The sequence below is a fragment of the Lissotriton helveticus genome, chromosome 2_2 (genome assembly GCF_964261635.1).
Source record: "Lissotriton helveticus chromosome 2_2, aLisHel1.1, whole genome shotgun sequence".
Classification (NCBI taxonomy): Eukaryota; Metazoa; Chordata; class Amphibia; order Caudata; family Salamandridae; genus Lissotriton; species Lissotriton helveticus.
The window spans coordinates 214,179,246-214,203,402 of record NC_136060.1 but is presented as its reverse complement, the minus strand read 5'-3'; positions in this window follow the sequence as shown (position 1 = coordinate 214,203,402).

Genomic DNA, 24,157 nt, shown 5'->3' with positions numbered 1-24,157 from the left:
TACACAAACTGTTTGGATAAAACGATTCAACAAATAGCCGCGGAGCCTCCAAAAAAGGAACGCGCTAGTCCCAACCTCACTGTTTTCAGATGATGCAGTTTTGTTATAGGGAATAGTCTACAATGGCTGATCGAAGGCTTTAACACCTTTATCGAAGAAAGGGATATGAGACTGAACCAGACTAAAACATTTGTGATGGTGGGTGGCACAAGCAACATAAAGAAGAGGGTTAATCGCCTAAAAGGTCAGATAAAAGCAGAGGTCGAAAAATGTACATATCTGGGTGTACATCTTTCAAATAAGAAACAAATGTAGAATGCTTGCTTAAGAATTGCAAGTTTGAAATTCCCTAGAAATGTAGGAGCAATTTTTAGATTGGGAGCAAAAAATTGGATACAAGACAATAACAGCAATATTACAATTCTATAAAAAGTAAATGCATTAGCAGAGCTAGTTATGGGGCTGCTATGTGGGTCGTCTACAACAAAAGCACTACAAATTCTAGAGAATACCTTTTTATGCAGGCTTCTTACTGTACCCGGTTCTGCCTCTGAACTTGAACCCCATATATAGAAGATGGCATTTATACAAGTTCTCTTTTGACCTAGTATGACATTTAGACTAAAACAGGAACAACATTTACTACATTTTTTATTAAGGACTGATAAAATCGCTTGGTTTGCTCAGGTGAAAGATCTCATAAAAATCATATGCACTAATTTTACTCTTGATGACCCATACAGTATATTAAATTATGGTAAGAAAAAGAACTGAAAAGTATTGTTATCGGCCAGAGAGGCATTCTAAGAGAACCCAAATAGCATATTAAACCATCTGTAAAGTGCTACCTGAACTGTGACATGGCTAATATTATTCAGAGTTGTTTAACTACTGTGACATATACACAGGTTAGGTTTTATACTACTAGGCTCCAGCTACGCACTTCGAACTTTATTTTTGCATTTCAACAAATTGGCTAATGGACTCAGAATTAACCAATTTGCCCATGCAATGGCAAATTTCCAGTCTATCCAACATTTTATTATTTTTTGTAAATGTTATCAGGATCAAGAAAACACTGTTGAAAACAATTATTTTTTTGCCAATAGATTGAAAAGAGGCTTTTAACTTTACATGGAATCAAATTACTGGGTATGGTTTGCTTATCAGCAGGTACATTTATATGTAATATAAACAAAGGAAAACTCTTACTCATCTAGAAACGTATTGTATGAGAGAGCATAACTGTATACATCTAATTAGTAAACTGTGATTAGAGTTCAAATTATGATGGGATTGAAAATAATTTGATTTATATTGGTACATTGCTGACAGAGAATTAGAATTGATATGCTATGAATGATATTTGTGCCTTTTATGGATTTTTATTACCGAATAAAGATTTTATTTGAATTGAATTGAGATGTTTTCATCTTTTCTAAAAGATGGGCATACTTCCCAAGCAACATAGGTACCTTTTCCTGGTAAGCTTTGATGGTGCATAAACTCGCCCACATTTGACAGTAATGCCCTACCAGAGTGGTTTACTGCTGGAAAAACTGTTACTCACAGAGGAGAATATTTGTCCAAGCTCAATTTGAGGATGGATCGTTCTCTCTTAGATGCTAAACCAGGGTCCTGGAATAAGGAGGCAGACATTTGACCATAGATCCAGAAGCTAGCTTAAGAAGAAAATCAAAAATTGGGATTAGAATAAGCATGACTGAGGTTAAATGTGGTTTGAAACACAAATACTCTCATGTCCCGGGTGTGGGCACCCTGGAAAGTAGCGGAAGACCACTCAGGGGATGAGTTACCAGGGTTATTAATGGGTCTGGGAAGGGGCCACATTTCCCCCTCCCTTTTGAAATTGATGCCAGGCCAGTAGGCTGTGGGTAGTTACAGTTAGGATCTAGCTTCCATTTGGAATTTTTTGCTTTGCGAATAACTTTGGCACTGTTTGAAGAATCTTCCCCACATTTTTTAAAATAGTGTATTACTTGATTCAGCTGCGGTCTGGAACGTTTTGGGAGATTCATCAAATGGTGGCTGAGAAAAATAGGGGGTCTTTAAATTAGTTTTCCCCATGGGATTTCCCAAAGTGATAATAGACATGACTACAGCCCATACTTCTGAATGGAATCAAATTCAGCAGAAAGTTTGATCTTAGTCCAGGGAAAGTGTTTTTGTAATTTTGTGGAAATCTGTTCAGTAGTTTGGAAGGTACTAAGAAAAAATATTTTTGTATATCTTATGACCCAGATTCCCGCACCAACATTAATGCCATGATTGGTTGCCACCACTTCAACCAGGAAGTGGTGTCAGTCATTTTGGGACTTGCATGTGGCTGAGTCCCAAGGAAAAAGGCAAAAAAAGCACAAGGGGGCAAGGTAGGAACACCCTGATCCCCTAGACATAGTGATGAGGTTTCACAAGGGCACCACCTGGGGCTCAAAACCATTTCTAAAAAAACTTTTATCAGTGAATTCATAAAGAATCTGCAGATCTACAGCAACATTTGAAAAAAAGATACATGGTTTCCCACCCTTACTTTTTTAGGCCTCTCATGTGGGCCAGAACCAGGGGGAACTACTCGATTTATTAGAAAGAAAGAGGGTGTATGTGGCCCCCTCCCAGGGCCACCTTTGGCCCAGGAGACGCCATCATTGGTGGCCTGGCCACTAACTAAAGGGGAAGAGGCACATTGCCTCCTCCACATGCTGTTTATGGCCCGGTGACCCCACCCCCTGGGTCCAGGCCATATTAAAAAAGGGGGCATTCAGTCCCTACTCTACAGGCCAATTTCATCCCCTGGAGCCCAATCTCTCCCTGGGGCCCAGCTGATAAATACAAAGGGGGAGGGTGGCACACAGCCTCTGGGAACTGACTTTTCATCTGTTTCCCTGCCTGCACTGAAGTGGGCAGGGAAACAGATGAAAGATTGCTCCCACCCACAGGAAGCTAGTCCCTGTGGGCAGGAGCACTGCTGGCTCCAACTGGAGTTGGGGAGCTGCCTGGGGCCACTACGGCCTTGGGCCTGCCACTGTGGTTCCCAACCATAGTGTTGTGGGTGCCCTGGGTGGGCACCAATCCCCTTTTGTCTGGGCCCCTGAGAACGGGGTCTGTGGGCCCAAAATTGACACAGGAAGGGGGACTGCATGTTCTCCTCCCTTGTGAATACAGTGGTGGGCCCTGGGGGATAAGATCCATGGTGCTAAAAATGGGCAAAATACATCCCCTCCTCCTCTAAAATAAGTGCTGTGCCCAGCGGATGGAGTCTTCAGGGCCAAGATCTACCCATGGAGGGAGGCACATGCAAGTCTCCTCCACAAAATGTGCCAAGCCCCAGAGAATGGGGTTCCCAGGGCCTAAATTGTCCCAGGGAGAGGGGACGCTTGCCCCTTCCTCAATAAATATGGTGCTAGGCCCGAGTGATAGGGTCTGGGGTGGAAATCAGCCTGGGGATGGGGCTGCTTGCGCCCTTTCCCTAAAATACATTGCTAGGCCTCAGGAGATGGGAATGGGGGGCAAAAGAAGCCTAGGGAGGGAGGCCCCATGCCACCTACCCCATAAAAATGCACTAGTCCACGGGGGATCAATCAATCAATCAATCAGGTCATTTATAGAGCGCACTACTCACCCGTAGGGTCTCAAGGCGCTGGGTTGGGGGGGGGGTGCCGTTTACTGCTCGAACAGCCAGGTCTTGAGCTTCTTCCTGAAGGAGAGGTGGTCTTGGGTCAGGCGTAGGTCGGTTGGGAGTGAGTTCCAGGTCTTGGCGGCCAGGTAGGAGAAGGACCTTCCTCCTGTTGTCGCTCTTCGGATGCGGGGGACGGCGGCGAGGGCGTGGCTGGTTGATCTGAGGAGGCGCTTGGGAGTGTAGAAGTTGATCCGGTTGTTGAGGTAGCTCGGGCCTTGGTCGTGTAGGGCTTTGTGCGCGTGGGTGAGGAGACGGAAGGTGATTCTCTTGTTGACCGGGAGCCAATGCAGATCTCTCAGGTGTCCGGAGATGTGGCTGCGTCGGGGGATGTCGAGGATGAGTCTGGCCGAGGCGTTCTGGATCCGCTGGAGTCTTTTCTGGAGCTTGGCGGTGGTTCCGGCGTAGAGGGCGTTGCCGTAGTCCAGTCGGCTGGTGACGAGGGCCTGGGTGACCGTCTTCCTCGTCTCGGTGGGGATCCACCGGAAGATCTTACGTAGCATGCGCAGGATGTTGAAGCAGGACGAGGAGACGGCGTTTACTTGTCTGGTCATGGAGAGGGAGGAGTCCAGGATGAAGCCCAGGTTACGTGCGTGGTCCGTCGGTTTGGGTGCGGTGCCCAGGGCGGGGGGCCACCAGGAGTCGTCCCAGGCGGAGGGCGAGGAGCCCAGGATGAGGACCTCCGTCTTGTCCGAGTTCAGTTTCAGGCGGCTGGTCGTCATCCATTCGGCTACCTCTCTCATCCCTTCGTGCAGGTTGGATCTGGCGGTGGCGGGGTCGTTGGTCAGGGAGAGGATCAGCTGGGTGTCGTCGGCGTAGGAGATTATGCTGAGGTTGTGTTGGCGTGCGATGGCCGCGAGGGGGCTCATGTATACGTTGAAGAGGGTGGGGCTCAGTGAGGATCCTTGAGGGACGCCGCAGATGACTTTGGTGGCCTCTGACTTGTACGGTGGTAGGCGGACTCTCTGTGTTCTTCCGTCGAGGAAGGAGGTGATCCATTCCAGTGCCTTGTCCTGGATTCCGATGTTGCCGAGGCGCTGTACTAGGGTGCGGTGGCAGACAGTGTCGAAAGCCGCGGAGAGGTCCAGGAGGATGAGGGCCGCTGTTTCTCCGTTGTCCATCAGAGTTCGTATGTCATCGGTGGCAGCGATGAGGGCGGTCTCGGTGCTGTGGTTCGCTCGGAAGCCAGACTGTGAGGGGTCGAGGGATCCATTCGTCTCGAGGAAGGCGGCCAGCTGTTTGTTGACGGTCTTCTCGATGACTTTGGCCGGGAACGGGAGGAGCGAGATGGGACGGTAGTTCTTGAGGTCGGTGGGGTCTGCTGTGGGTTTCTTGAGAAGAGCGCTGAGTTCGGCGTGCTTCCAGCTCTCAGGGAAGGTGGCGGTGTCGAAGGAGGTGTTGATGATGTCCCGCAGGTGGGGTGCGATGACAGCGTCGGCCTTGTTGAAGACGTGGTGAGGGCAGGGGTCAGTCGGAGATCCGGAATGGATGGAGTTCATTGTGCGGATGGTGTCTTCGGTGCTGATCGGAGTCCAGGTGCGGAGGGTGGTGGTGGGTGGCGTTGTTGCGGTTGTGGCTTGCGTTGGTTGGTTGCTGAAGCTGTTGTGTATGTCCGCGATCTTGTTGTGGAAGTAGGACGCGAGGGAGTTGCAGAGGTCTTGCGACGGGGTGATGTCATTGTTTCCGGCGTTGGGGTTGGAGAGCTCTTTCACGATGTTGAAGAGTTCCTTGCAGTTGTGTGCGTTGTTGTCCAGCCGGTCCTTGTATGTATTTTTCTTGGTGGCGCGGATCAGTTGGTGGTGTTTCCGGGTGGCGAGCTTGAGGGTGGTCATGTTGTCCGTAGTTGGTTCCCTTCTCCAGACTTTCTCGAGGGCTCGACAGTTCTTCTTGGAGCTCTTGAGTTCGTCGGTGAACCATGGTGTTTTTCTGCTGCAGGGTCTGCTGGGCGGGGTTCTCAGAGGGGCGAGTTCATCCGCGCCGTTGTTGATCCACTTCGTGAGGTTGTCGGCGGCCTGGCTGGGGTTCGCTGAGCTGGCGGGGGGTGCTGGCTCAGGGAGGCGGAGAGCTGGTCGGCTGTGATCTTGTTCCAGCTTCTTCGGGCAACCTGTTGCTGGTGGTGGTGGATCGTCGTTCTTTTGAAGCTGAAGTGGACGCAGCTGTGGTCCGTCCAGTGGAGTCCTGTTGCGTGGCTGAAGGTGACGTCTTTGCTGGATGAGAAGACGGCGTCGAGTGTGTGTCCGGCGAGGTGGGTGGGGGTGGTCACCAGTTGCTTGAGTCCGAGGTTGGCGAGGTTGTCGAGCAGGCTGATGGTGTTGCGGTCGCTGTTGTTCTCCAGGTGGAAGTTGAGGTCCCCCAGGAGGATGTAGTCGGCGGAGGGGAGGGCATGCGGGCTGACGAAGTCGGCGATGTCCTCGCTGAATCTTGTGCGTGGACCCGGGGGTCGGTAGATCAGGGTGCCTCTGAGGGTGGTCTTCGGGTTGGTGTGGATCTGGAAGTGCAGGTGTTCAGCGGTGGTTAGGGTGTCGTCGGTGTTGGTCGTGGGATGGGGTCCCAAGGGAAAGAAAATGGTTTGAGGATGGAGACCATAGACTGGCTGCCTTTGAGGGTGGTTAGCCACAGGATCTGGCTGCAGACCAGGCCTTGTGGCTTACCCCACTGCACACTGCCTTAGTGTGGGATAGGCTGTATGCAGGGGGTTGGCAGCAGGGTCTTGACCATGCACAGTAGCGGTTGGATTAACGTATGGTAATTAAATATACTTTACTTTAACACAACCATAGAAATTCACTGAAAAATAACAAAAGTTTACAGGAATGTTGTAGGAATGTTATAGTTAAGCTATAGCATTAAAAAACATAGAAATTCTCTGAACAAAAACAAAGGTTACGGGCACATTATAGTTAGGAAACAGCATTAAAAAAATGTGGAAATTCACTGAAGAAACTAAAAGTTACAGGCATGTTATAGTTAGGAAATAGAATTAGAATAACATTAGAAATGTTCTATAAAACCAAAGGATACAGAGACATTAAAGTTAGATTCAGATTTTACACATATAAAACCATAGAAATTCAGCAGGTTATATTTATAGTTATCTCACAGTACGATAACTCGTGCCCTAAGGTAACTATAACTTGCGCCATCTCCATGCACTGTTAATAACTAAGTATGGGCGTAAAATCCGCTCCGCTCGCGGATTTTTCGGATTTCCGGCAAATTCGCAATCCGCGAACTCACGCGAATTTGTCGAAAATCCGTGAATCCGCTCGCGGGGGATTTTTTGCTTGTTTGCGGCGCGCGGCGTGGTGCACGGCGTTCACTTTCCGTCATTAAGCGTTTGCCGAGTTGTTTTTCTCGATCATATTTTGCGAGTGCCGCGCCATTTTGGATCTTGCTGCGTGATCCCGCGGGAGTTTGGCGCCCGCGAATAGGTAATCGCGGCTTGCCACCTTGCACAGCACACCTCGCGAGAGTTCGCAATTGCGAACACGTAGTTGCGGCGGAAAGGAACAATCTCGCACTCGCGAAATAGAGATTTTGCAATTCTGCACAAGAAATCCACCAGCAAACAGGATAAACCTTCAGAAAATGATGATTTTTATCAGAATCACTCCTCAGGTTGACATTTGCATGGCCTTTTTTTTTGCAAGGAGTCCATTTTTTGGGGGGGGGAGGGAAGGAAGTGCCCCACAGTCTCCAACTTCCTGTTCCTGTCCAGCAGGCTCCTCCCAGTGCTTTGTCCATCTCCTGGTCACTTTCATTTGGATCTGGAGCTGGAAGGATTACTTTTTGTGGGTGCTGCTGGATATTTGGATTTGAGGCCTTTTTGACTTTCTTTGGATCACTTTTGGATTAGAAATCAACTTTCACAAGTAAGTTTGTTTGGGGCATTACAGTTGCTGCAACTACAATTTTTGAACTTTTTCAGAACATTAAATAAATTATATTGTGGGTAGCCACAGTATCCAGTAGGACCAGGGTTGGTTATGGGTGCATGATACAACTGTTTTGTTGAATTTAAACACCATTGAGGCCATGGATGGGCTGGGATTGTGCTGATTTTTGTTGTTTTTGTTGTTTTTTTGGGGCTGCTGGTGGGGCCCTTTGCCCAGGGGTGGTGAGTGTTGCATGGGCCTAGTCTTTCTGTGGGGTGTCTTCTTGAATTTAAACATCATTGAGGCCATGGATGGGCTGGGATTGTGCTTATTTTATTGTTTTTTGTCGTTTTTTGGGGGCTGCTGGTGTGGCCTTTTGCCCAGGGGTGGTGGTGCATGGACTGAGTGTGCCTGTGGTGTGGTCTCACTCTCTTTAATGTAAACATCATGGATGGCATTGGATTGTGGTGATTTCTGGCTGTTTTTCTGTTTTTTGGGGGTGTACTGTTGATGTGGACTGGCCATGTGGGTGGTGGTGGTGGCCATCTTGAGTGCTGGCTGGTATAAGCAACATGTGCTTGGGGTGCAAGGGGCCATTTTGAAGAGAGGCAGTGTCTGAGGCCTGCACTTATTTTGCCTACTTTTCATCCATTATACCCAGGGGTAGTGAGTGTTGCTTGGGCCTAGTGTTTCTGAGGGGTGTCTTCTTGAATTTAAACACCATTGAGGCCATGGATGGGCTGGGATTGTGCTGATTTTATTGTTTTCTGTCGTTTTTTTGGGGCTGCTGGTGGGGCCCTTTGCCCAGGGGTGGTGAGTGTTGCATGGGCCTAGTCTTTCTGTGGGGTGTCCTCTTGAATTTAAACACCATTGAGGCCATGGATGGGCTGGGATTATGCTGTTTTTTGTTGTTTTTGTCTTTTTTTGGGGGCGGCTGGTGTGGCCTTTTGCCTAGGGGTAGTGGTGCATGGACTGAGTGTGCCTGTAGTGTGGTCTCACTCTCTTTAATGTAAACATCCTGGATGGCATTGGATTGTGGTGATTTTTGGCTGTTTTTCTGTTTTTTTGGGGTGTACTGTTGATGTGGACTGGCTTGGGGTGTAAGGGGCCATTTTGAAGAGAGGCAGTGTCTGAGGCCTGCACTTATTTTGCCTACTTTTCATCCATTATGCCCAGGGGTAGTGAGTGTTGCATGGGCCTAGTCTTTCTGTGGGGTGTCTTCTTGAATTTAAACACCATTGAGGCCATGGATGGGCTGGGATTGTGCTGAATTTTGTCGTTTTTGTCGTTTTTTGGGGCTGCTGGTGGGGCCCTTTGACCAGGGGTGGTGAGTGTTGCATGGGCCTAGTCTTTCTGTGGGGGTGTCCTCTTGAAGTTAAACACCATTGAGGCCATGGATGGGCTGGGATTGTGCTGTTTTTTGTGTTTTTGTCGTTTTTTTGGGGCTGCTGGTGTGGCCTTTTGCCAAGGGGTAGTGATGCATGGACTGAGTGTGCCTGTGGGGTCTCACTCTCTTTAATGTAAACATCCTGGATGGCATTGGATTGTGGTGATTTTTGGCTGTTTTTCTGTTTTTTTGGGGTGTACTGTTGATGTGGACTGGCTTGGGGTGTAAGGGGCCATTTTGAAGAGAGGCAGTGTCTGAGGCCTGCACTTATTTTGCCTACTTTTCATCCATTATGCCCAGGGGTAGTGAGTGTTGCATACTTGCATGGCCCTAGTCTTTCTGTGGGGTGTCTTCAATGTAAACATCATGGATGGCATGGGATTGTGCTGATTTTTCTGTGTTTTGTCGATTTTTTGGGGTGTATAACTGAACTGATGTTCCTCTGTCTTCCATTGCTTTTAGGTGCACAAGACTCAAGAGAACCACAAGTGCCAGGAAGAAGTCCTGCAGCGGTGTGTGTGTGCAGCATAACGTCACGCGACGTCACGTCTGGACACAGACAACTTTGCAACTCGTGCAACTGCTGCCTGCTGTTCTGACCTGCTCTGAAGAAGATGGCCCCAAAAAAAGTTACCCGTAGCTCCTCTAGCAAGAAAGGTGCCAGTAAGGAGCAGAAGAAGCAAGTTACCAAGGAGACTGGTGTGCCGGCCGCCCCTTTTTTTGGGAGTAAAAAAAAAAGTATGCCTGCAGCAGCAGCGGGATCTGCTGGGGACCAAGCTGGGAGCAGCACCCCCGCTCCATTGGGCTCAGTGCCACCACCACCACCACGCCAACTTAAGTCCAAGCCCTTGAGTGCTGCAGAGGCAGCCAGTATAGTTGTTCAATCACCATCGACCAGTGATGTTGGCTCATCGCAAGAAAGCAGCAGCAATGTCATTCAATCAACAACATCTGACGAGTGTTGAACAACCACAGCCGCAACAACTATCACATGTGCAAGTACAAGCCCAAGTACATGTGGAAGGAGAGGCAGCACAAGGAGATGCGCAAGCAGAGGTGCATGGAGGGTCACAAGTGCCCACAATAGTTGTTCCTCCAGAAGTAGGGGCACATCAGGAAATCGACAATCAAGGCCAGGTATCATTTGAGGAAGACACTCCTCCTGATGATCATTCATTGTCTTCCACACCCCTAGCAAGGAAGAGATCAAGGGTGGTGTCTACATCTTCTTCAAGCACACCTCCTTCTGATGATACGGATCATAATTGGGAACCAGCACCACTGCCGTCTGAGAGTGAGGCACACCATGATCTGACAAAGGTAGTTAAGCGTAAAAGGAAGCTCGTCCAAAGTCTCAGAGTTATGGAGTGTGATGATGAGGCTCAGCAAGAAGTGGCGGATACTGCTGCTGATGAAGACTCTGACAACGACGACCCAGTCATCATAAAGGTAACTGCAGCCCCAGCGGGCATGCAGCAAACAGACATTTTGACCCTAGCCCGAAAAGCTGCTGAGCGTGATGATGATGATGATGTTGTCGATGAGGAGGCAGTGGAAACACCACCACAATCATTGGAGTTAAGTAGTACACCAACTCGTACCGCTTCCATATTTCTTTCTGGCAAGAAGGGACCTCCATCCACCTCGACCTTAATTAGTGGCGGTGAAAGTGCACAACGTACAAAAGTTGGGCAATCCAGATCCTCCACTTCATCTGGCATTAGCAGCATGACCACCACCACCAGTATCGCCACCTCCTCTAGGCCCCACAGACACTTCAAGTCACCAGTTTGGGACTTCTTTACTGTTTGCCCAAAAAGGGAAAAGTTCGCCATTTGTACCCTTTGTAAGGTTGCAGTTAGTCGTGGTAAGTCAGGTACCAACTATGGTACCGGAGGCCAGAGAGGTCATCTTAAGAGACAGCACACTGTCCAATGGTTTGCGCACCTAAAGGCGATCAAGGAAGCCCGAATTGGAAGTCAAGAAAACGTTGATGTTTCATCTGATGATGACGAGGAGGAAGAAGACGTGTCAAACACTTCACTTACACCCAGTACCCCTGTCAGCAGCACACCCCATGAGAGGCACACTAAGAGTGTTGGAGCGAGTGAGACACCAAAGCGCAAAAGTTCACCAGCGAGCATAATTGCGTCAACGAAGTCATTATCATCCCGTAAATGCTTGGTCCAGGGCAACATTAGAACCATGTTTTCTTCAGACGCGCCATATGAAAGCAACCACCCACTGACGCGTCTGTATAACACTAAGCTGGCTAAAATGCTAGCTGTGGACCTTCTCCCTTTTTCTTTTGTAGAAGCGGTAGGTTTTCTAGAATTAGTGGCAACGCTCTGCCCTAAATGGAAGGTTCCTAGCCGGTTCTATTTTGCCAGAGTTGCGGTTCCAGCACTACATGAAGATGTGCTGGAGGCGATTGGGGCAGCTTTGCAGAAGAGTGCTGTTCACACTATACATCTGACAACAGACATGTGGACCAGTGGCGCAGGCGCTGATTACATGTGCATCACTGTACACTGGGTCTCTTTTTCAGGTGTTAAAGCAAAGCTAAACGCAGGTGTTGACCCGGACCAAGTTTTTAAAGCTGCTCGGAAACATGCAACACTAGCCATGTTTGGCTTGGAGAAAAGTCACACAGCACAAAACATTTTGGACGAGTTTAACAAAAAGGTCTTTCACTGGCTGTCCCCAAAAAAACGCCGGATTGGTTATGTTTCCACGGATAATGGCGCCAATGTAGTTAAGGCCATGGCGCTGGGTGACTATTTCCGAGTGCCGTGTTTGGCGCACTGTATCAACCTGGTAGTTCAAAAATTCTTGAGTGATAGAGACAGTACAGCGTTCGAGGTAATGGCCACCTGCCGCAAAATGTGCAACCATTTCAGCCATTCTTTTAAGGCCCGGAAGCATCTGAGGAGGCTGCTACTTGAACGTCGAATGCCAGTGAAAGCACTCATCCAGGAGGTGGCAACACGTTGGAACTCAACCTTCTACATGCTTGAGCGTCTGTATGAGCAGTATACGGTACTCGATCACTATTTCTTAACAGAGGGTACAGCTCAGATGGACCTGCGGATGGGTGCGGCGCAATGGGACATAGTTAAAAGCCTGACAGACATGCTTCGTCCTTTTGAGTTCTTCACGCGTGCAGTCAGCCAGGAGGACTGTAATTTGGGAAAAGCTATCCCATTGTTGTGCATGCTGGAGCACCAACTGAAGGCGGTGTCTTCTGAGTTTGAAAAAGATGCCAAAAAAAAGACCCTTTTATTTTGTCGGAGAAATTATTAGAGCGCCTACGTGGTGATGAACGTCTTAAAAAGATCAACTCAGAACAGCATTACATTTGTGCTACTATTCTGGATCCACGCTACAAAAAGGCGCTGGCAGGCCAAGCATTCTTTCCTTTTGCTGATGAAGATGTTAAAAAGTACAAACGTTGGCTAGCCTGGTCAGCCAAGAGGTTTGAAAAAGAACGGCAGGATATTGAAGGAGAAGAAGGCAGTACATCAGCATCAGCATCAGCAGGCCACCCCCAGTCAAAAAAATCCACTTCTGCACCTGTGGCTGTGACACAAGTGACCTCTCAGCCGTTAAAGACACCGGCAACCGGATCATCTGCACCAGACACAACAGTAACAGTGGCTGCTGTAGAGGATTGGCTAACTTTGCTTGGGTATGGTTCTCGAAAAAATGTCACAGGCACAGCAAAAAGTAAGCAAAGTGGAGGAACCGCTGAGGACCTTGAGTCGATGGTGCAGGACTATCTGAATGACTCAACAGAGGTCTTTCTTAATGATGAGCCATTGCAGTATTGGCATGGGAAAAAACAATTGTGGCCACAGCTCTCCAACCTGGCTATAAACTATTTGTCTTGCCCACTCGCAAGTGTGTCTTCTGAACGGGTTTTCAGTGCTGCTGGTGGCATTGTAACTCCCAAACGGAGCCGCCTCTCGCCCAAAAATGTGGAGCGGCTGACAATGATCAAGATGAATCAGCACCTCATACCACCAGATTACAAAGTACGAGAAAGCACGCCGCATGAAGACCAGGAGGACGGCAACGTAGATGAGGGGATTTGTTCTCTGTTCGGTCACACTGACCTCATCCTGCCTGAATTCGCAGAGTATGATGACGAAATCTTCTTCTTATTCCCTGACACCGAGCCCTGAAAATGAGACAATGAATCAATAACTTTCTTTTTCGTCCTTATTCACTTTTATTCCTGTGTGTCTGTCTTTCTTTGTTTTGCACAGTTAATTTAATTCAAACTTTAATCACCTAATCCCAAAAGCAAGCCCATCAGCAGAACTGTCTTCACTTGTTTGCTTATTGATTTGAAGGTGCCGCAGTCTACATTCCTCAGGTTCACACGTTCTGAAGAACATGCTCCTCTATCCTCCTCCTCCAGACTCCTATTTCCCTCAAAGCAGAGGGCTGGATTACGCCCAATGAAGAAAGACTCAGCACTTTTGGAGGTGTTCTACTTCTTTGCGGGTGAGTTGACGGCTCTGGGCCCATTGCTGTGAAGCTCTAATAACGGATAAAAGTGTTTTGGACCAAATATGACGCGGAAATTTCTTGCCGTTTTTGCTGACTTGCTTGCCTTTGAGGTGCTCTTTGGCGGGGTTCCGGGTGTTTGTGGGTGAGTTTTGGGGTCTGGCAGCACTGCTGCGACAGTCTAATCTTGATTGCATTTGCTTTTCAGGAAATCCGTGGTGGAAAACAGGAGTTATGATGATGACATAGCTGCACAGCGCGTTTGGACCGAAGGCCGAGAGATATTGTAAGTATGAGATTTTGATTTTTGGCTGTTTGGGGGTGTTGTCGTGTGCTTTTTGGCGGGTGGGTTGGCGGGTCTCTTGGGGCATTCCTGTGAAGGTCTAATAACGGATAGAAGTGTCTAGGACAAAATCCATGCAGATTTTTTTTTTGCTATTTCTTCTGACATCTTGCTCAATGTAGCGTTTGCGGGGACCTGTTTGAGGGGCTTCCTGGTGTTTGTTGGTGGGTTTTGGTGTCTCTGTCGGAGCACTGCTGCGACAGTCTAAACTTGATTGCATTTGCTTTTCAGGAAATCCGTGGTGGAAAACAGGAGTTATGATGATGACCTAGCTGCACAGCGCGTTTGGACCGAAGGCCGAGAGATACTGTAAGTATGAGATTATGCTTTTTGGCTGTTTGGGGGTGTTGTCGTGTGCTTTTTGGCGGGTGGGTTGGCGGGTCTCTTGGGGCATTCCTGTGAAGGTCTAATAACGGATAGAAGTGTCTAGGACAAAATCCATGCAGATTTTTTTTTTTCTATTTCTTCTGACATCTTGCTCAATGTAGCGTTTGCGGGGACCTGTTTGAGGGGCTTCCTGGTGTTTGTTGGTGGGTTTTGGTGTCTCTGTCGGAGCACTGCTGCGACAGTCTAAACTTGATTGCATTTGTTTTTCAGGAAATCCGTGGTGGAAAACAGGAGTTATGATGATGACCTAGCTGCACAGCGCGTTTGGACCGAAGGCCGAGAGATATTGTACGTATGAGATTTTGCTTTTTGGCTGTTTGGGGGTGTTGTCGTGTGCTTTTTGGCGGGTGGGTTGGCGGGTCTCTTGGGGCATTCCTGTGAAGGTCTAATAATGGATAGAAGTGTCTAGGACAAAATCCATAAGGAAAAACCTTTTGGCACTTTTTGTAACTTAGGGTTCGTTAGGGTTAGCTAACTATTATTTTGGCCATACTTATTTACCCTTAGAAAGGTGACTCAGACAGAGTACGCAATTTCAACAATATTGTACTGTCTTAGGGAAATCAAAGTGTGACTTTTTGCACCACACAGCGTACATACCTTATATTTATTTATCAGTGGTATTGTAATAGCACTTCCTGTTTTACGTTCAATAATTACAGGCCGGGTTTCAGTCAACATCCGCCAGGCAGGCAGTGGACAGGGTGTCTTCTGTCAGTGGTCACCAACATTGATGGACGAAGCATCAGCTGGAATGGAGGAGTGCCGCTAATAAGAGGAATTGTTTGCTGCATGCAACTTACTTACCAAATTCAACAGGACAACTCCAACAACATACAGAATACAGATACAGTATCCATTGTTTTCTTCTATGAGTATGACTGCATGTGGTTAGCTTTAGTTTGTACCCAAAGATTTCTTTATCTTCAATTATTGTTTGTCCATGCTGTGCTTTTTTTTTCTTCTCTCAACAAAACCTACCCAAAAAGAAACCCCCATTCCCATCCATTTTCCAAACCCTAACCCTCTTCCCCCGGGCTGTGTGGTTTTGCTTGATGACTGACTAAATGACATCAATAAATCCACACACTTGCTGGGGAGGATAAGGTCATAGCAACAGGCTGGTGAAGGAATACGAGGATATATTTTAGCCTTACTCAGCTTCAGTACTATTTCTTGTTGTAGTAGGAGCCAATGTCAAATAAATTCAACGCAAGTACTAGTTATACTTGCAATACTTTACCATTTGTTAGGCTACATTGTGGCACTGTTCTAGTGTACTGTCACCTGCTATATTCTTGATCGTGCCGTAACCGTTGTAATGCTACAGTAAGGACAATCCAGGTTTCGTTTTATTTTTTTCCATAGGCATGCAACTGCCACTGTGTCACACCACTAGTACCACCGCAATGAGGAAATTTCATCCGCCCAGGATTGCCAACCTTAATCCCCATTTCACGTGGAGCCAGCCCTGGGCCTAGCCCTAATTTCTAACACAAATTACAGGTAAGATAAGCGTTTGGTGGGAGGTAGTATAATGGAGTATTAGGACTAGACGAGAGATTGACGGTAGTACTACTAAAGTCCTAGGACTCTTCAGGAAAACAAACTTACTGTTACACCCCCACCCACCAGACTGAAAAGCAGTAAAAAGCAGGTATGGTCAGATAAAGTTTAAAAAAGTATATTTATGTAGCCCTAACAAAATAATCTCCCTCAAGACCCTCCCTAACCCCAACGATTGTCTTTGAAAAGTCCCAAAAAGCACCCAACTCCCAAATCCCACCCCCCAAAAGTCTCTAAAAAAAGGGCAAGGGACACTCCACTACTGGAGGGTGCTGGTGAATTTTGCGGACAGGGCATCATACTCCTTGCGGAGGGTGGCATGCTCGAAGCGGAGGCCCTCCACCAAGTTCTTGTACCTATGGACCTCCTGCTCCAGGTAGGACATTCTCACTCCTAGGCGGCGCTGGCGTGCCTTGCAGCTCCTGTGGGGGGCAGCTGGTCTTTTTGCTGCTTGGCGGTGGCGGTTGGCTTTGTTAGCCCGGCTCCGTACCGCTGGAGCACTGCGCTGGCTGGCAGCCCGTGGGTTCACGGAGGAGGATGCAGCTGTCCCAGTCGAGGATGTTGTGGTTGCACCGGTCGACTGCGTGTCCTCCGACTCCTCCAGGGCCACCAGCCGCCGATATTCCGCGACGGTGGCATCCAGCCTCCGTTGCCGGGCCATTCGAGCCTGCTCCCTCCGTGATGTCGATTTGGAAGGAGCAACTATATGAAGAAAGAAAGACATAGTCTGTAACCATTGCTCCTTAACATTAATAACACAAAGTGATTGAGCCGAAAGTTGTGTCACAGTACAAGAAGCAAATTGAAAGCACAGTACATAACTATTGAGGACAGTATCTATCTAACCTCCCACTTCTGCATCCTTGCTCTAACATTAGTGGTAGTTTAGTGAACAAATTCTACGACCACTATGGACTTCCATTACAGTCGACTATGACAGTACACCAGTTTTATTCTTCTTCTTCTCTCTTGTTTCGGAAAATTGGTACGTTATCTTATGCAAGCCGGCAGAATGTCAGCGCAGTGAACTTGCACCCGAGAAAAACAGACGCACACCATGATGAGTGAGACAAACTTGCGTTACTGTACCGGTCCAGTACATGCAGGTGGTGAAGCTATTACTTTTCTATTACGGGTGGCACTGAGAATACTCTGTTACAAGGGCTACTGCTTAATTAATTTACCTTTCACCCTACAGTGCAAATAAGTACTAGAAAAGGAAAATGAAGAAGCTAAATAATTAGATTATCTATCACTTCACATGGGATGTATTTGATGACATATGGGATGACTTTAGGTGCTTTGCTTATTATTGAGTGAACAGTGATACACCCACACATGAATGACGTACTACTACTAAACTAAAGTTATTAAGAGAGGTACGGAGTGTCCACCGTAATAACCGGATATATGCTGTGCTTGCAGTTGCAATACAAACTATTGCTACTATTCATGGTAGTATTGGACAAATTTACAATTTCTTTTCCTTGCCTTCCCTACACTGGAACGGACGTGCGGGTGCGGTGTTACATGCTCTTCAAGGTAACACTTAGTTCATCCAGTGACCATCTACTCTCTCTAGATACACATGTGCTATCTAAGAGTCAGATAATACCATGCTCCAGGCATCCATCCATTCAAAGTATATGCACACATACAGTTTATGTTTCACCCACCCAGGCTGTTGTCCTTCCACCCATCCTTGCTTCATCATTGACCCAGCCATGCACCATACCATATTCTTTCCTTCCCAGCCACCTCGGGGGCCAAGCAAACACATATCATTCTTCTTTGCCAGCCATCATAAAATTTCTCGTCCTTCCACACTTACTTACACCCTTCTTTCGCTTTTCGAATATATAGCTTACCTGTGCCCGCCACCACCGTGTCAACCCTCACAGGCACATTGGTGTTGTCCAGCACTCGCACCGCCTCCTCCCCAGAAGAGTTGTCCTCCTCATCCACCACCTCCGCGCTGGCCCCGCCACCAGATGTTCCACCTACAAAGTAAATTTTTAGAATGTTAGAATACACCACTCACTACTGTATAATATTTGGTCGAGGAGGAATAAAGAAAGTTAAAAAAAACGAAATACAATGTAATAATTTGTAACTGTATACTCTACAGTAAAAATGTCCCTTTTTTCAGGGAAGGCTGTTGTCTTGCTGCACTTTTTGTCACAACTGATGAATGCTTGCTTTTTATTTTTAACACACAACACTTTTTCTCCTAACAGAAGCTTGACTTCTAAGAACACGATCAGGGTCAAGCTCAAGTTCAAACCAGGTGAGAGCTCAGCTCGACCACAAGAAATGTGTCCAATTAATCGTTAGCACTAAGCACTTTTCCATTTTCAGTTAAACGTTTACTTTTATGACAAAGTTGATTTTAATAAATGTGTTTAGTTTTAATAAAGCTTTTAAACTTAAATAGACTCTGTGGTTTTTGGTCCTCCAGACTAGAGTGGATGAGCTAAAGGTTTTGGAATTTTTGCAAGCATGAGTGCCTCTGACACTTCTTGACTGTGACTCCGTACTCTTGCCCTGCGTAGGATAATCTAATGATCATTGGGGATCAATTATCGGTGACTTAGGGAGCTAAATGACTCTGCCACACTATCTAGTCAGTAAGGAGATTGGAGGTTCTTCAAAGTCTGATATCACTGAGGTATGTGGAAAGAAAGTCTACCTGCGCCTATTATAATTGATAAACAATGCACTATTTAGTGTTCATAGTTCGGTTTGTGCAGATTTGTCCCTGCAACAGTGGTAGAATGGATTGTCCTTCTATCCAAAACAAAAGTAAAGTAGTATCTTATTCTTTCTTGGTGGTCATTCACCTTTTTATTGTTGGCAATTGTCAAAGCATAAACATTTAGAAGACTTGAAAAGACATTATGGACAATCCCAGAGGACTGCACTCAGTGCATAGAGCTATTGCTGACTAGAATGGGAGTCCAATGGAATTGCCAAATGTGCAATCTTAGTTAGCTACACAGACAGACTAATAAGAATAATCTAGTAATACCACAGGGAGTCATAGTCGAGGCAGGATAAGAATTTAGATCCAGTCTACAAGAAGATCAAAGTCGATTTAGAAAAAATCGAATGAGGAACGCTAGGAAAAAATAGGTACTCTTTATTAAAATTAAAACTTACTGGGGCCAGCAAAGGAGCCCTCGCCTGCCCGATCCTGGCCTGCATCCTCCTGAACAGCACCCTCCTCCTGTGTCCTCTTGCCCTGGGGGGAGCTGATGTACAACATGAAAGAAAGAAAGACCAGAAAACATGGATGAGATTTGTCAACCAAATCAAACATTTCAAAAGAACTATAACAAAATATTTTTGAGAAATAGCAAATAGATAGACAACTATTCCACGGGATATATTGACCTATCTCATGTGGTATACTACGTTATTCGTATTGCCTGATTTGCGGACCGTTGACTTTCAAAGTTCCTATGTAACTCAATAAACAGACTACTAAAAAGGTTTGCCTAGGCCTGGCAGGCAGCAGTCCGCAGCACGCAAAGTGACAGACAAAGTCCATCCTGCTTGCAGATCAGTGAATACTCAAACTATCATCCACCGACCACCACCACTATTTCTTCTTATAGCCATGTGTCTAAAGGAAGGACTGGACTTCAGTCTGTTGGGGCTGATTTAGAAGTCCCTTGCGGCTCATTTTCCTCCATTGTTGCGTGACTTTTGTGACGCAGCGGCAGAACAAAAGAGTCGCCATGGTGCGACGTATATATATAAAAAAAAACGCATATGGGAGATGCATCACGTTGTAAAGCCCTGCGCCATCACGGGGCGTTCCGGCGCAAGGGAGGGCGTTCCTGCGCAGGAACGAATCCTAAAAGTGGGTGAGGGAAATCTACAAGATGTCAATCAGTCACTTTTAGGACAATGATGCGTGACTCAAACCCTGCACCTGCTTGAAGCCGACGTACGGCTTGATGCAGCATTGGGGAGATAGGGCACCCCAGAGCATTGCTGGAGCTGCGCCATCGTTGGCACGCAACTCCAGCAATGCGCCGCCTTTACGGCACAGATGCGTAAGGCTTCTGTGACGTTTTGGGCCAATGGGTGGTGGTGGCATCGCGCACAATTACTGCTGCATCCCTGCTACTTTGCAGGGATGCGCCGGTATTTGAAAATATGACCCTTAGTGTCTAGCATTACGCAGTTCTTATCTTTACACTACACTCATACATAATTTCTCAGGCCAATGAAATGAACACAAAATACAAAACAAATAAGCATAGTAGCAAGCAAGGCTACTGAGAAGGAGAGCAGTGCACCTGAAATGCATAGAAGATTTTGAAATATAATTTACCTACAATGTAATCGGCAGCATTATTGCTCTTGGTAAAGAACAAAGATTTGCAAATAACAGAGCCGGATAAAACAGAGTAGTGATGAATAGCTACTACTACTCACCAAGCCCGGGGACCTCTACGCCGAGCGCGTCCAGCAAGTCCCGTTCCCGGTCCATGACATCCGTCCAGCGGTGGGTGGCCTGGTTATAGGTGCGCCGGACCCCAGAGAGCTTAAACATGGCCCGGCACACCTTCTCCCACCGCTTCCGGCGCTCCCGGATGCCATAGCCGGTTGCGATCTTGCCGCCTCCCAGGATGGTCTTGGGGAGGCGGCGCTGGACGTAGAAGATTAGTGCGGCCACCTCCTCCGCGCTAAAGATCTCCCGTGGCACCACTTGCTCCCCTCTCAAACGCCCGCACGGGAGCCGGGCACGGGGTGCGGGACCCTTCCCCTTCTCAGGGTGCTTCCCGACTCCTTTTACCATGGTCTGGGCAGAAATAAAGTTAAATGATAAAGAAGAAATAGAATAGTGAAGAAGAAAAGAAAAGAGTTTAAAAAAGTAGTTTAAAATTAACTAAAAGTAGCAGAAAACACAAAAATATAGAGCTAGAAAAATAGAGGGATAGATAATAAGTAAAATAGATCAAATAAACTTCAAACAAGCAAAGGATGGCAGAGATTCAGAGAGGATACAGAAAGCATGCCCAGAACCATAGCAATGAATGAGAAACAAGATGGCCGCGCCCATTCACGACCGCGTGGGTAAGTTCGCGCGAGATTTTCCTCGCGATCACGTGCGAAATTGTACTAGCGAGCAGCACACTTTGCGAGATTACACATAGCGGCTGGAAACGGAATTACGTCACGCAAACAATATGGCCGCGCCCGTGTACGACCGCGTGGGTAAGTTCGCAAACGTATCACTACAAGCGCCTTGCGAACATGCAAAAAATCACGCGAACATACACGCCGCAAACAAAAAATTAATGTATTCGCACGCATCCGCGGCTTCCGAAATCGATCTCGCACGGATTCGCGCCCCGCGAATAGCGCGAAATTGCAGAAAAACGATTTTTGCTAAACTGAAAGCAATCACCAGGTGCAAAAGTTCAAACTTAACATTAGTAACCATTCACTCTAGTGCTTCCTGAGGGGCCCCTCCAGAGTTCAGTTGCCTATTTGCAACTATTCTATGACCCTGCTATGACCCAAACAGCAGGCTCATAGAATAGCTACAAGTAGACCATAAAGGTCCTGTGAAAAAAAATAGCACTGCAACAGAAAGCAAATTACAGATAAGGAAGGAAGCAGGTGCCAGCCAGACTGAAAGTTTCAAAATTACTGACACATTAATCACCCCCAAATTAATTCATGGCAGTTGAAGAAGGGCAGGTGTGCTTGCTTTCACTGCAACAGAAAGCAAATTACAGATAAGGAAGGAAGCAGGTGCCAGCCAGACTGGAAGTTTCAAAATTACTGACACATTAATCAACACCAAATTATTTCATGGCAGTTGAAGCAGGGCAGGTGTGGTTGCTTTTTTTCACCCCCATAATATACAGTGATAAACAAACCTAATGGGTGGCAGTGAGGATGTACCAGAGGGTGGCATGGGTGTACCAGAGGGTGGCAGTGGTGAAACAGAGGGTGCTGTGAACCTGTGATGATAAACCAGACGTAGAAACAACATAGTCGCGGCCGTTGCGAGCCGAAAAGTAAGTTCGCAATTGCGAAATGGTCCACAAATCCTCGCGAACGCGCGCCAACACAAAAAACGTAAAAATCCGCAAATCCGCGAGAGTTCGCGTATTTTTGCGGATTGCGAATCCGTAAATACGCAAATTCGCGTACGTGAGATCCGCTAGATCCGCCCATGCTTATTAATAACCCCACATATTACATCAGCCATGACATTTTCTATGACATCATTGATAATATTACTTCAACATTTGCTGTAAAATTATTAATGAGAAAACTGTGCATGAGGTGGGCACGAGTTATAGTTACCTTAGGGCACGAGTTATAGCTATAGTTATCTTATTTTGCATTAAAAAAAATCAAAAAACTTTAGAGATTCACATAAAAAAATAAGGGTAAGTTATATTTAGAGGAAAATGTCAGTTAAAACATACCATTTCAAACTAACTAAACTATTAAAATTCCCTAGTTATCCTTATCGCAAACAACTATAAAACGTGCCCTAAATTATATATATCTCGTGCCCCCTCCATGCACAATTTGGTAATCAATTATGTAATTTCTAATGTTGCAGTGACGTTATCAATGATGTCATAGAAAATGTCATGAGTAATGTGATGAATGGGGTGATTAGCAGTGCATGGTACTGCTCTTGTATGATGATCTGCACTAGGGAAGGGATTTGTGCCCAAGAGCGCCTCACGCCCGACTGCCCCTGTAACTGAATAGCCCCTTCACTAAAATCTGCATGAGGTATATGAGATTCAGCTTCCAGTTGATTTGTACATTTTCTTTATTTTTTACTTATGAAGGTGAAATCAATCTGGTTTCTTGCAACTTGCTGAGGTAAAATGTACATAAATCTGGCTATACAGATGGATCAAATTACTTGCAATAAGCTCCTTTTTGATTGTGTAATGTTTGTTGTGTCTACTTGCTATAGACAATTTGAGGTTTGTGCGACACTAAGTCTGTTATTTCGCTTTATATTCTTTCTAATTTGCAAGCAAATTTGAAAGTTTCTTGGTGTAAGTTTGACTTCTGCATTTCCCTTGTCAAACCCCATCAGTCCAACAGGCAACTCAGATCAGACTCCCTCTCCCTGGCCAGCGTCCCCAGAATACAAAAGGCCCGTTCTGGGGGGCGAATGTTCTCCTATAACACCCCAAAGCTGTGAAATTCCCTCCCAATCTACATCCAAAGAGAACACAACCTACTTGCCTTTCGTAGGCAACTAAAAACATGGCTCTTACCATAGTACTCTCCCCACCCCCCCGGAACCATAGGTCGACTGACAGCGATGGGACGCCTTATGGTAGCTACGCGCTCTACAAATCCGTATCCAAATCCAAATCCAAATCCATTTACGTTTGTTCAGTGCTAAATAAATTCGTACCTTGACTGAAAATCATTTTCTCCTCATACATACGTTTCAACCTGCTGTCTGGTTCCTAGAATAATTAGCAATGTACATCCAAAATCCTTCACAAACTTTAAAATTAATAAATCAGATAAAGGATATTTTGCATGTTGGTTGTTTCCCTGTTATGCCTGTCTGTTTTTTGTATGCATGCATATTGTTACGGAATTAAATGTTGTGGAACGCAGCTATATTGAAAATAATATTCAATATGCAAAATCAACGCAACTTTACTTAATCATCCTCACAATTCTAAAGAAACAGCATGGCACAAAAGGTAAGGACACTTGAAGATTTTGTTTTAAGTGTCTGATTCTATAATAATGCCTCTTTTCAAATGTCATCTCTCCGGCAACAGTCTTATTATTGTCTAGCCGTTCTGGCATATTCTAAAAACGCATTGTTCAGAAGATATGTAAATCGTGCAATTGAAGCATAAAAAGAAATGTAAAAAAATAAATGGCAAAATATATTTGCATTAAAACAAAAGCATACATTTTGTAGGTTAGGTTCCAAGAGTCTGTTTGTCGCTTTCATCTGTTGGACCTGCAGTTCATAAACCAAAAATGAATGAAAATATATAAGTGAAACAAAAGCCATACGCTTACGCCAAGAATTCATATTTGACAGTGCAAATCAGCAATTGAAAACCTTCTTCTTTTAACTAATGAGAATATTTTTTTTACTGAATAAGAAGCCAAAGGTGAAGCATTAAAACTACTTATAGAGTCGACCAACTCCTTTTATTTATAGAGTTGAAATCGCGCTATAAAAATAAAATAATATAATTCATAATTTTTTTTAATAAAGCATACTACACTTATAGTTCTAAATAAAATGTTTTTCTATAAGAAAAAAATGCACACTACTAAGGGGCACTGACTGATTGTGTTGCAACAAATACAATGGTTATAAATTGTGCGGTGAGCCTCACCACACAATTACTCAA